This window comes from Giraffa tippelskirchi, chromosome 14 (genome assembly GCF_054371585.1).
Source record: "Giraffa tippelskirchi isolate mGirTip1 chromosome 14, T2T-mGirTip1v1.2.pri, whole genome shotgun sequence".
Lineage (NCBI taxonomy): Eukaryota > Metazoa > Chordata > Mammalia > Artiodactyla > Giraffidae > Giraffa > Giraffa tippelskirchi.
Genome location: NC_137288.1, coordinates 42,305,244 through 42,317,731, shown reverse-complemented (window position 1 = coordinate 42,317,731; position 12,488 = coordinate 42,305,244). Strand labels below are relative to the sequence as shown.

The 12,488-nt window shown below is 42.0% G+C and overlaps 1 protein-coding gene across 5 annotated transcripts in view; it reads right to left on the bottom strand.

Annotated features, from left to right (window-relative positions):
- Nucleotides 1-11,683, bottom strand: part of CHST9 (carbohydrate sulfotransferase 9) — a 283,501-nt gene extending 271,818 nt beyond the window's left edge. For 2 of the 5 annotated variants that reach the window (XM_081563149.1, XM_081563153.1), the window contains exons 1-2: nt 11,434-11,681; nt 9,130-9,319 (exon numbers count right to left, since the gene is read on the bottom strand). The gene's annotated coding sequence lies outside the window, so the exon portion shown is untranslated. Of the gene's footprint in view, nt 1-9,129; nt 9,320-11,433 lie in introns of all 5 variants that reach the window. The other 3 variants (XM_081563150.1, XM_081563152.1, XM_081563148.1) reach the window with 3 other exon arrangements.
- Nucleotides 11,684-12,488: the final 805 nt, after the last annotated feature.

The window sequence follows — 12,488 nt, the reverse complement described above, 5'->3', positions numbered from 1 at the left end:
TACCATAAGGGTGGTGTCATCTGCATAGCTGAGGTTATTGATATTTCTCCCAGCAATCTTGATTCCAGCTTGTGCTTCCTCCAGCCCAGCATTTCTCATGATGTACTCTGCATATAAGTTAAATAAGCAGGGTGACAATATACAGCCTTAACGTACTCCTTTTCCTATTTGGAGCAAGTCTGTTGTTCCATGTCCAGTTCTAACTGTTGCTTGCTGACCTGCATACAGGGTTCTCAAGAGGCAGGTCAGGTGGTCTGGTATTCCCATCTCTTTCAGAATTTTCCACAGTTTATTGTGATCCACACAGTCAAAGGCTTTGGCATAGTCAATAAAGCAGAATAGATGTTTTTCTGGAACACTCTTGCTTTTTCGATGATCCATCGGATGTTGGCAATTTGATCTCTGGTTCCTCTGCCTTTTCTAAAACCGGCTTGAACAATCTGGAAGTTCATGGTTCATGTATTGCTGAAGCCTGGCTTGGAGAATTTTGAGCATTACTTTACTAGCGTGTGAGATGAGTGCAATTGTGTGGTAGTTTGAGCATTCTTTGGCATTGCCTTTCTTTGGGATTGAGATGAAAACTGACATTTTTCAGTCCTGTGGCCACTGCTGAGTTTTCCAAATTTGCTGGCATATTGAGTGCAGCACTTTCACAGCATCATCTTTCAGGATTTGAAATAGCTCAACTGGAATTCCATCACCTCCACTAGCTTTGTTTGTAGTGATGCTTTCTAAGGCCCACTTGACTTCGCATTCCAGGATGTCTGGCTCTAGGTGAGTGATCACACCATCATGATTATCTGGGTCGTGAAGATCTTTTTTGTACAGTTTTTCTGTGTATTCTTGCCACCTCTTCTTAATATCTTCTGCTTCTGTTAGGTCCATACCATCTCTGTCCTTTATTGTGCCCATCTTGCATGAAAATTTCCCTTGGTATCTCTAACTTTCTTGAAGAGATCTCTAGTCTTTCCCATTTGTTGTTTTCCTCTATTTCTTTGCATTGATCACTGAAGAAGGCTTTCTTATCTCTGCTTGCTATTCTTTGGAACTCTGCATTCAAATGGGAATATCTTTCCTTTTCTCCTTTGCTTTTCACTTTTCCTCTTTAAACAGCTATTTGTAAGGCCTCCTCAGACAGCCATTTTGCTTTTCGGATTTCTTTTCCATGGGGATGGTCTTGATCCCTGTCTCCTGTATAACGTCACGAACCTCTATCCATAGTTCATCAGGCACTCTATCAGATGTAGTCCCTTAAATCAATTTCTCACTTCCACTGTATAATCATAAGGGATTTGATTTAGGTCATACCAGAATGGTCTAATGGTTATCCCTATTTTCTTCAATTTAAGTCTGAATTTGGCAGTAAGGAGTTCATGATCTGAGCCACAGTCAGCTCCCAGTCTTGTTTTTGCTGACTGTATAGAGCTTCTCTATCTTTGGCTGCAAAGAATATAATCAATCTGATTTCGGTGTTATGTGATGTTTATATGTTAGGAAAACTAAAGGTGAACCAAAGTTCTAAGGTACTAGATGAACAGCCTCTGCTGCTCAAGAGCTCAGTCATTTGTAAATCTATTTCTATTCTAAATGCTGTCATAATTTCCTGACCTGCAAAATCTGAAAATATGATTTGCTAGACGTTTTAACAAGTGACATATATATATACATATATATATATACACATATATGCACATGTATATACACACACACACATATAGAAATATACATATATACATTTAACAAGTGAAAGCTAGCTAGCTATACCGAAGTCACAAAACTGATAATGTAAGTGCAGAATTAATATTTAAAATATTTAATAATCTGTATAACTTGGGCTCCAACCGCAAATAACAAGGAAGACCACAACAGTGCATTCAGCTGAATGCCAAGCCTATCACAGTAATAGAATCTCATTCTCTGATGGTAAAAATTCCTAACTGAATATAAAGGACAAATATTAGAAGGCAAAATACTTCTAATATTTAACAGTAAAATAGCATTGGTAGTTACTGCTTTTAGTCCAATAACATCAGTAACATCTAAACATATTTGAATACATTGAGAAAACTGATTTGGGGCAGGGGAGAGAAAGAAAACTATGCTCATACTAATCTACTCTCCATGGGTGTTGTGGAAAAATCAAACTTATTTAGAGATATATTTCTAAAAATTTGTGCTCACATTTTTATTTTGAAATCACTTTTTTAAGTATATGATCAACATCATCATTTTATCTAAATCTTTGTAACTGCTTAAAGTAACCTGTAACTTTGAGTCACCGCTTTAATCCCATTGGTTACAAAAAAGACAAGCTAAGTGAGCTTTGAACTCCTGAAACTAATGCAGTAGTAAGTGTAATGTTCTTTATTTGAATTGGCAAAGCTGTCTTTTCCATTTTCATGGGTATCTGGAAAATTTCTTTTACTACACAACTAGTAGTGTAGTAAGTACTAGTAAGTAGTGTAGTTACTACACTACTGGGTGTGTTTCTTTTAATAACTAGATTCTTTAGTGTTTTAGATTTCAGTTTAGGGGAGTATTAAGGTCCTAAGGTAAAAGGAGACACTATGATTGGAATGTGTTCTGTTTATTCTGACAGAAAAGGTTTCCTCCTGTGTGGCACTCTTACAGGTACAAATAGGAGGAAGAGCTTTACTGTCACAATTTTTGCCTCTGTTCTGTGCAAGAGTAAAAAGCACACCAAGAAAAGGCAGATATTCCAATAAAATTGTGCTGTCTATAAAGATCTTTGTGTTGCTCAAATGAAAGAAGCTCCTTATTTTCCTTATCACTGCCACAATCCAAGCCCTTCAATTTCATCTTCCCTCAATTCCCACTGCACCAGTAGATTCTTATTAGAAACTGTAACAAAAGTGGATTGAAATGAATTAGGGGTCAGTATGAGGTTGAATGTTGAGCTATTCAATTGACCAAGAAGCTTCCAGTAAGAACGAATACCATACGGGAAAATAATCATAGATCAAATTGTGTTTTGTACAATTCCCTCATCGCTTTTGTAGCAAAAGCTGCCTCTCTTGATTGTGTAAAACATGCCCTTCTATGTAAAGAATCTTGTGACTGTGTCAAAGCATCTGGTTATTCACATACACACACACACACATACACACACACACACATACTGTGATTTCAATCTTACCTGTTAAAGAGTTTGCATTAAAAACTCTCTTTAAAAAGAGTAAGACACACAGTGTTACAAAAGACATCTTAGAGGAACTCATCATGGAATTTAATCTAAGAAAAAAAAAATCCTTCCTTACAATGTGGCAAATTCAAGGTGCTTGGAGTAGCTAACACTGAAATGACATTTTCTAATAACTCAGTTCCCAAGAGCAGATCTTACGTTTTGGTCTAGTAAACAAACCATTAGAAAGTAAGAAAATTTGAGCTCCACTCTCAATTTCCTCCTTGCTTCTGGGATCCCATACTCTCTCGTAAGATGTGTATGTGGGCAAGCTTCAAAAGTCTCTAGTCTCTCTGCAACCACTATACATTACACAAGAAGAAATGTCGGTGTGTTTTCAGTGTGGCAACAGTGCATAGACAAAATACATCTAAGACAGACAACGGAATTGTCTATACCTTTCCCTCTCTAGCTCAGTGGTAAAGAACCCGCTTGCCAATGCAGGAGACACAGGTTCGATCCCTGGGTTAGGAAGCTTCCCTGGAGGAGGAAATGGCAACCCATTCGAGTATTCTTGCCTGGAAAATCCCATGCACAGGGGAGCCTGGTGGGCTATAGTCCATGGGGTCACAAAGAGTCAGATATGACTGAGCACACAGTACATATGAACCCCACCTCCAACTCCCATCTGCCAGAACAGGACACATTAAACCAAAGTAATACAAAAAAATTCTAATACAACAGTTTATTTGCATTTGTAACAAATTTTGGCCTCTGCTATGGACATACTTCACAGCACTCTGTTTTATGATGCAACTTCCAATATTGGACCGGTGCAGTTCTTTGCTTGCATAAGCATGTTTCAAGGGCATTAAAAATATAATATCAAATAATGCCTCCTTTTCCTATTTTTCAGTGCCTGAAATTTTGTATGTATACATGTATATAGACATATGTAACATGTACATCTATACATATACATGCATATATACACATATGTGTGCATGTATACATTGTCTCTCTATACAAAAGCCTTCAATGCTTTCTGGAGATACGCATTTACACAAGGTTAAGGCGTGAGAGAAGTAAAATATTATCCAGCTTGCTTATTAGTTTGTTGACATTCACAGTCACCAATAAAAGATAGATTCCTAAGAGAAATAAAGAAGTAGTAAATCTGGGGGGGTTCCCTGGTGGCTCAAATGGAGAAGGGAATGGCCACCCACTCCAGTATCCCATGGACAGAGGAGCCTGCTCGGCTATAGTCCATGGGGTCGCAAAGAGTTGGACATGATGGAGCAACTAACATACACACTTTATAAAGGTGAGAGAGAGAAAAAGATCAGAACATGAACTTGAGTTTGATGGGCAGTGAAATTTGTAATCCTGGTCCACTAAAGGCAGAGACCAGTAAACAATGGGATGGTCCCACTTAAAAGAAGTAAGGATTGGGTGAGGGTATGAAAAATAACCCATGCCATCATAAAAATCTTGTTTATCTATGTCTACTCTTTTTCAGATTCTTTTCCCTTGTAGGAATTACTAACACAACATTGTAAATCAACTATATTTTAATAAAAAATGAATGAAAAAAATGTTAAAACCTGACAATCTTGTTTATCTAGTCCCGTGACTCTCATCAGGGCCAGACTGCCCCTAGAGAATATTTTGGGAAGGATTTGAGGTTTGTCACATCATTAAGGGAGGGGAGTTCTGTTCATTCTTAGGGACTTTTTGACGAAGAATTTCCCCTAAATATCTCAAACAACAGGCTTCCCTGGTAGTTCAGCTGGTAAAGAATCCACCAGTAACGCAGGAGACCCCAGTTCAATTCCTGGGTCAGGAAGTTCCCGTGGAGAAGGGATAGGCTACCCACTCCAGTATTCTTGGGCTTCCCTGGTGGCTCAGATGGTAAAGAATCCATCTGCAATGCAGGAGACCTGGATTCGATCCCTGTGTTGAGAAGATCCCCTGGAGAAGGGCATGGCAACCCACTCCAGTATTCTTGCCTGGAGAATCCCCATGGACAGGGGATCCTGGCGGGTTACAGTCCACAGTGTCACAAAGTCAGACACGACTGAGCGACCAAGCACAGAGCACATCTCAAACAACATGCAGTGTTGCTTCCCAGGTGGCTCAGTGATAAAGAATCCATCTGCCAAGCAGGAGACCCGGGTTCGATCCCTGGGTCAGGAAGAGTCCATGAAGAAGGAAATGGCAACCCACTCCAGTATTCCTGCCTGGGAAATTTCATGGATAGAGGAGCCTGGCAAACTACAGCCCATGGTGTTGCAAAGAGCTGGACACGACTTAGTGACAAGCAGTGTTCCTCTGAACTAAATTTGTAATGAATATCAACTTGCAGAATCTGGTACATAATCATAACTAAGCATTTTAAAAGAATTTCCACCAAAACCCCGGTGGCTTACAGCAAGGCTGCTGTGAGTAATAGTTCAATCATTTTGTATAATCTTTCTCCTAAACCTGGAATTAATCAACTACAATATTAATAGAAAATAAACTGAAAAGGGCAGCATCAGCACTGTCAATAATTTCCATTGTGGAAATACTGTATTTGTTTTTATTGATGATATGGTGGGTAGTCTGCAGAGTCCCTTGACATAGAGTTCACATTAGTAACAAGGGAAAAATGTCACATAAAGCAGTGTGGGGATTTTGGTGGAACAGTATTAATAATATTTAGTCTCTCATTTGCAAAATATCACACTTCCACGTTTTCTCCATTCTGACTGTCTATAACTTGACTTGGCATATTTTTCCTACAACAATTACCATCATTTTCTTCTCTCTGTTATCATATACAAATGTCTGGCTTATAATCATCCTAATGCTACTTTTAGTCTATTCTCCTTTCATTTTCCTGTACTCCCTGTATGGAAAGTCTTCCGATGTTTTCATTTGTCTTAAATCCAAATGTATTCATTATATAAACACACAAGCAAGCTTCTGACCTCTTTACTGTGTTCCAGTGAAGTCACCCTTAAACACTAGCACAGTGAAATGCACATTGTATTACAAATTATTTTTATTTCATTGCTCCTTTTCATGACAGATATATTCAGTGATCATATTATTGATAAATTACATTTCAAGACACCAAGGGGGTGACACAAAATATCTGTTATTAAGAAGACAGGGCTTCCCTGGTGGCTTACTGAATAATCCACTTGCCAATGCAGGAGACACAGGTTCAGTCCCTGGTTTGGGAAGATCCCACATGCCTCAGAGCAACTAAGCCTGTGCACCACGACTACTAAGCTGGTACTTTAAAGCTCAAGAGCCGTGAGTACTGATCCCATGTGTTGCAACTACTGAAGCCCTCTTGCCCTAAAGCCCACGCTCCACAACAAGAGAAGCCACCGCAACGAGAAGCCTGCACACTACAACTGGAATTGCCACCACTTACTGCAACTAGAGAAAAGCCCATGAAGCAACGAAGACCCAGCACAGCCAAAATAAATCAATAATTTTTTTTTTAAAAAAAGAAGAGGACAAGAGTCTAAGAGGATTGAGGACTACAGTTTGCTCCACAGTGAATGACAAAAGACAGAAACCTACAAGCCTCCTGTGTGTCCCTCTGTACCACTTCACTTTTTCTCGTGTACAGCTGACAGCCTGATGGCCAAAAAGAGTTAACTCCCCCATCCAGCTACTAATCTTAAGTCAAGGCAGCTGGACGAGGAGTGAATCCAGTTTCCAGTATCTGCTCTGCCACTAACCACCGGGGTGACCTTCAGCAGCTCACCAGGATCACTGCGGGCCCCCATCTCCTTAACTGTAACATAAGGGCACTGGAATAAATTGCTCTTAAGGTCCTTTCCAGCTCTATCACAAAATGCATAATTTTGATTCAAAGACTTAGGCACTGCTCAGAAGAAACTGATTCCTTTAATAAATGTATATAAAATAAATCCTGTGGGTGTGAATTATCTTTCCAACCACAATGTATTTTTTAAAGTACTCAATCAAGTCTTCTAAAAAATGTCATGTCTTATGAAAAACAAAAATGTCCTCTTAAAAAAGAAGCCCTCCTACACTTGATAGAGCCAGCACATTTATTATGAGAACAGAATCACCAGTCTGAAGGGGACAGCTACTTTTCCAGTTCCATCCTGCTTACTGCTGTAAAAGTCACAGTTTTATGTTTTGCTTTGAATTCTTGAAATAAAAACGTTCTTATCTATCTGCCTAGCCAATCATATATTCTGGCAGCTTTAACCTTCTCCATAGAGGTTTTTTTAAATTGTAATAGTCCACAGAGATAACAATTCAACAAAATCTATATACAACTGAACATTGACCACAGAGGAGGTGTTTAAGAGCAAGTGTTATGGTGTGAATCAACTTCTTGTCCAAGTAACTATTTCATCTACAACCAATTTTGCCCTGGAGCTTTTGAAAAACACAATAGAAATCTGTTAAATTGGCAGTCTTGCTGAACTTCAACTACTTTTATCTAACCAGGTCCTCCATAACAATAGATATTCGAGAGTTTCTTTTTGATAAAATTTTGATTTGTAGCCTAGGTACAGAGAGCAAATGGAGCAAATTCCTTATTCTGATGACAACTTGCTATCTTTGCTTTTGAAACATATGCATAAAAATAAGGCATCGGAGTATTACCTTAACATATACATATGTGTATGCTTTAGGAAAACTCCAGGCTTAAAAAAATTCAGTTTGGTGAGATTTAAAAATTAGAGTATTTCTAGTTGGTTTTCCAAAGCACCTATTATCTTCTGAAAACATAGTAATCACCTCTGTTACATACAAAGTGGGGATAAATTTCTCAAATTTTGATTGAAGGGCTTTTTCCAGGAACATGTCTAATCCTTAACACAAATTCATTAAGTAGGTGTGGAATCAAGCCTTGGTTACCTGTCTGAGAGTGATATACAATTTACTGCAAAGTTTTCATACCAGGTTTGCTTATTTCTGTCACCCAGCTTGTTTCCGGGCAAGTTGCCCATGTACGCCCCACCCCATAAATCAGATTTTGTGTTTGAGATATGTAAGCTCATTTAAAAATTGACCTAAACCAAACAAAGTAATTAGAAAGGCAACTTGCCCACAGTAACAACGAATATCTTTTTTTAAGTCAAACATACAATACACTCCAAAGACAAACACAAATGACTTTTGAAATAACCATGATTTTGGATTATCTTTGCCTCTACTCCTCTCATTAACATGAATAATTCAGAGTGCTTACTATATGTGATGAAGCTGTTCCCCCTCATAATTCATTTTTAGTACACAGAAAAATAAGATGTTATGTTTTTCCAAAGGTCTAAATTAGACCATGTTTTTTAAAAGCAACTTTACTTTCCAAATTATCTATAGTTTGGGTTCATTCTTTTCAAGGCTATCCTGGGAGCAAGTGAGGAGAGTCTTGTGCTTTCAAGGCTAGGGCAGTACAGGGCAGTGTAGCAGGTAAGAGGGCGGAAATCCCACCCTCTGGTTCCTGATATTCTTCCAAGTACGCATCAATTATTTGCAAATGTGAGCGAGACCACCAGTATCTTTTTCCTTAAAAATATGCAAGTGCTTTGGGACATTACACCCAGATTTGAGTAAAAAGAAATTTCCAATGTTTTGAACACACTGAAGGAACAATATTTTTATTATTATGCAATTTTGATTTTAAGTAATAAAAATATCCTAACATTGCGGTTCCAGCTAAAGCAAACATCCCCAAATGGGAGAGCATTTCTGGATTGGGGGTAGAGGGACTCAAAACCTCAACTTTTACTTTAATGAGGACATGAACAAAACTGAGGGTGTGACTCTATATGCTGATTATATACAAACTCATCCAGATCCCCTAACACAAATCTAAAGAAAACTATGTAGACAGATATTTTATTCATATCTGATACAATACTCTATATTATGCATACCCAAAATTTGTGCAGAAAATAATGTGTATATCCTAAGTCTACTTAATTTGGGGTTTGGAATATTACCTGAGTCTCTCATTTTGACAATTCTTCCTGGGAAGATGTTATATTCTTCTGGAAACCACATTAATTTTCAGGAGTCATGGGGCTGTTTAATGCACTGCTTCAGAGCCCCAGTGCTACCCTTGTGACCAGGAAGAAAGGGAAAGAATGTCATCAGGAGAGGCCTGCAGCTGTACTAATTCTCAGCTTCTTGCTGGTAACAAAAAGGTGGGAAAAAAAAAAGAAAAAGAGCAATGAGATTTCACTGGCGTATACACCAGCCTTGGCCAAAGGCTTTACAACTTTTTTGATTTCTTCTTTCATTGAAAATAAAATGAGAGGAGCTTACAGGGTAATCAGCCAAACACAACAGTTGCTGAACTTGGGTCAAGATCAGATACCATAGTAGCTTTAGGGATACTCATGGAAATGTATGAAATGAGGATGTATGTTTTGATACCTGTGAAAATAAACCACTGGGCTTTAAATGAGTGGGAGAGAACAGATGGTTGGTAATGATTTAAAACATTTATGTTTTTGGACTGTCACCAAGCCTCTGTATTAAAAAATATGGTGTTGTAGTCAATACATACCAACAACTCTCTGCAAGGTTCATTTTCGAAGGATGCTACTATAATAAAAGACATAAAACCCATATGAGGCCAGAGGAGAATCCTCCTCGTTTTCTCAAGTCATTCAATGCGTGCTATTTTTTAAGCAAGATATTCGATCAAAATGTTTCTGTGTGATGAGAGGACTTAAATTTTTCCTCAACAGTTGAGTCAACTACCAGTGCCCAGGTATTGTATTCTTTTTGGATGCGTGGGGTAGAATTGTAATTTTGTTCTGTATATCTGATTCATGCTGATTTCAAGCCCTTAAAAAAAAAAAACAAACAACCCTCTGAGCAATCATAAAATCTGGGAGTCCAAGATATCCTTGCCCATGAAAAACAGTAACAATCTCCTTATCTTCAATTTGGGAGCCAGGCATATGGTATTATAATTATGTACTGGAACTTGCAGGTGCCAGGCCACCCAACTAGGAAGACAGATAAATATCAACTCACACTGTATTTTAGTGTGTGTGTGTGTGTGTGTGTGTGTGTGTGTGTGTGTGTGTGTGTGTGTGTGTGTGTGTGTGTGTGTGTGTGTGTGTGTGTGTATGTCAGCCTAAAAGAAGCCCACTTCCTGTCCTTTAAACTCAATGGAATTGTGACAAACACAGATAAAATTGTATACAGAGGGATTCACGCAATGTTTGCGGTTAAACTAAAAAATAAATACTGCTAAATGATACTCTTAATTACTAGAAAAACTGCTAAAGGAGAGTCCTATGAAAGCCCCACGGTGTTTTGATTTGGTCTTGAGAGCAGAATGGGGGGAAAGTCACACCAGCGCAGGCTCTGTAGGATTTCCTTCCTAACCCTTTGAAGACCCTGGGAACTGTTCAGGACCGGTTTGCCGGTGGGAGGGAGTTGGGTGTGGACCTGCAGGGAGACCCGCGGCCGCTCCAGCACGGCTCCTGTGAACTTAGTTGGAAATAACTCCTGACAGGTATCAAACACGACAACCTCGAGCCTCCTAACAGAAACACGCTGATAGGCAGGATGTGGGGACGGCGCAGAAGAGAGAGCGGGTGAAAGTGACAGCTGGGGCAGCAAAGCCACCGCGCAGTTCCTACTCCCCCCAGCCCACTTCGAGCCCCCTCCCCAGGGCGCCCCCAGCCCCTCGGCCCGGCGAGATGGAATCTGGGCTCCCACATGGCCCGCAGCCTCAGCAGGAGTCTCTGCGTGGTCTCGGAGTTTGGGACAGACGCAAAAAGGGAGCACCCCAGCAGAGATGCTCATCTTGGTGCCAAACACGCCGGAGGACCGGATAAACCGGCAGCAGAAACTCGAGACCTCTCCTTCTGGCGTCTTCTTTCCAGTGTCGGCCCGGAGCGGGGGCTCCACGAGAACCCCGGGTCGCAGGGTGCCCCGCGGAGCCCAGAAATCCAGCACAGGTAGTTCCCAAGTTCAGGCATCCTTCCTCCTCCTCCGGCCCTCCCCAAGACTTCGCACCCCCTTCATCTCCCAGATTCCCCTTCCCCGCAGCACAGTCAATAAAGTGAGCGGGAGTGGGTTCAAATGGGGAGGGGGGGATTAGAGGTAGAAAGAAAAAAAGAAAAGATGCCTCCCGCAGAGGTGAAGCACCTGGAAAGGTGAAGGTGCACTTCCCGCCCACCCAGACCTCTCTCCTCCGCAGGGAACTAGCGGCGCCCTGCAGTCTCGGTCCCCCCGCCCAATTCCGGGCCCCCGCTCCCCACGCGCCAATCCCCCGCGGGTACCTCGTGAGCGGCGCGGGCAGCGGAGGGCGCCGGCAGGTAGTGCTTTCGCGGAAGCGGAGCTTCGGCTGGAAAGTTCCCCCGAGCTCCGGGGCAAACTCTCGCGGACTCCGCCCCGCCGCGGAGCCTCCTGGCGGGTGGGCAGCAGCGCGGCGCGGGAGCCGGGGATGCGCGGAGCCCGCCGCTCGCGCGCCCGTCCACCCGGCTGGGGCTGCGGCGCCGCCTGGGCTCCCGGCCGCCCCCGCCCCGCCCCGGCCCGCCCCGCGGCTCCGCCCCGGCCCGCCCCGCGGCTCCGCCCCGCGCGTCCGCCCCGCACCCGGAGCCCCTCAACCCCCAGCCTCGCGCGCCGGCCAGGCCTGCCAGCCCGCCGGCCTCCCGGACTCCGCCTTCGTCGCTCTCCCTGCGGCTCACTTTGTGGCCTCACCTCTGCTGGCCGCGTGCCCTCTCTCCCAGCCGCAGGGCTCCGGTGCCACCCATTCTTGGTCCAGGGAGTGATGGTCTCCGGCGTTTGTTGCCTAAATCACCTTCTCTTCTTCATCTCTGCACTGATTCAGGTTCTTTCCCAAGTGTTCTAGAAACAACCTGAAGAATAAATCTATAGGTTAGTAGCTTATGGAAAGCGTTGAGTCCAAAGTCTTAGAATTTCTTTTGCCGGACAGATCAATCCATCATCTGTGTATCCACCTATCATTTATATATCTATAACTATACCTGCCTATCTGTGCTTTAGTCTTATCAGCTCTTTGAGACCCCATGGGCTGCAGCCCACCAGGCTCCTCTGTGTATCGAATTTTCCTGGCAAGAATACTGGAGTGGGTTGCTATTTCCTCCTCCCGGGATCTTCCTCACCCAGGGATTTAACCCAAGTCTTGTGCATTGGTAGGGGATTCTTTACTGCTGAACCACCTGGAAAGCCCACCTATCTAGCTATCTATCCATCTGTCTATTATTTATATTTATGTACTATTTTATAGCTAGATCTATATCTATACCTATGAGTGCCTGCATGCTCAGTTGCTTCAGTCGTGTCCACTCTTTGCAATCCTATGGACTGTAAC